The sequence below is a fragment of the Cebus imitator genome, unplaced genomic scaffold, assembly GCF_001604975.1.
Source record: "Cebus imitator isolate Cc_AM_T3 unplaced genomic scaffold, Cebus_imitator-1.0 Scaffold179, whole genome shotgun sequence".
NCBI lineage: Eukaryota > Metazoa > Chordata > Mammalia > Primates > Cebidae > Cebus > Cebus imitator.
In genome coordinates, this window is record NW_016107494.1 from 1,215,725 (window position 1) to 1,216,656 (window position 932).

General features: G+C 39.1%; 1 non-coding gene across 1 annotated transcript; it reads right to left on the reverse strand.

The window, feature by feature from the left end:
- Positions 1 to 352: 352 nt before the first annotated feature.
- On the reverse strand, positions 353 to 457 carry LOC119473718. Its single transcript, XR_005202940.1, has one exon. It is a non-coding gene; the product is annotated as a small nucleolar RNA U13 (small nucleolar RNA).
- Positions 458 to 932: the final 475 nt, after the last annotated feature.

Genomic DNA, 932 nt, shown 5'->3' on the forward strand with positions numbered 1-932 from the left:
TAGATTCCCCAAAAACTCTCAGTAAGGCAGATTGTTATATTTTGAGAAGCATTCCCATGCTGAATTTTCCCCCAAATCGTAAGTCCATTCTAAAACACACACTTCACCGTGGTCGCACTTATTATCATTAAATCTTCAGTATATGAACGGTGTAAATTTGAGTCAAATGGAAGAAAATTGGGACTGAAATCAAGCTATTACAGGTGCACATAAAGAGAGTAACTTTTTTTGGTCTTCAATAAAGGGAATATCAGGGAGAGTAATTCTGATATGGAATTGAGTTGGGATATATTTCTTTCCTAGAATAAAGTCCTATGGAAGGTAGACAATTATCAGAATTTTTCCCCCCTTAGGTCAGATGGGTAATGTACCGATGTCGTAACAAGGTTCAGAGGGTGGCATAGCTCACATGTTCTCATGAACACCCAATCATCATGCTCATGAACTACAAAAGGACCAAATTATCAGAATCTTAATGGACACAGAGACGGATGTTTATAGGACATTGAGATTCTCATAACAAGAGACATCCCTGTTGGGAAGCAGGCCATAGACATAGTAGATGGGGTCTTTACTGAGGGACTGGGAAGTGAACAGTGTGAACTGAAACGAGAAAAAGATTCCTTGTGCATTTGGTGGTATAATCTGGGGAATGACTGCTAAATTCAGATGGACTACTTGACTGTCAGGGCAAAAGATGTTACTTCCCAATATTTCTTCTACTTTAAAAAGTTTCTCACTCCTCCAGACGTAAAGAAGACATGGAAACAGGGAGGTGATATTAGACATTGGGAAGAAAGAAAGCCAAAAGTTATCTCTAAGCCAAGAAGGTAGATGACATTATGAATTTCTGAGGCTGGTTAGTGGCATATAAATAGGACTTCTTGTGACTGGTAAATATGTGCATGGACGAAAGCTTGGAAAGTCTGGTG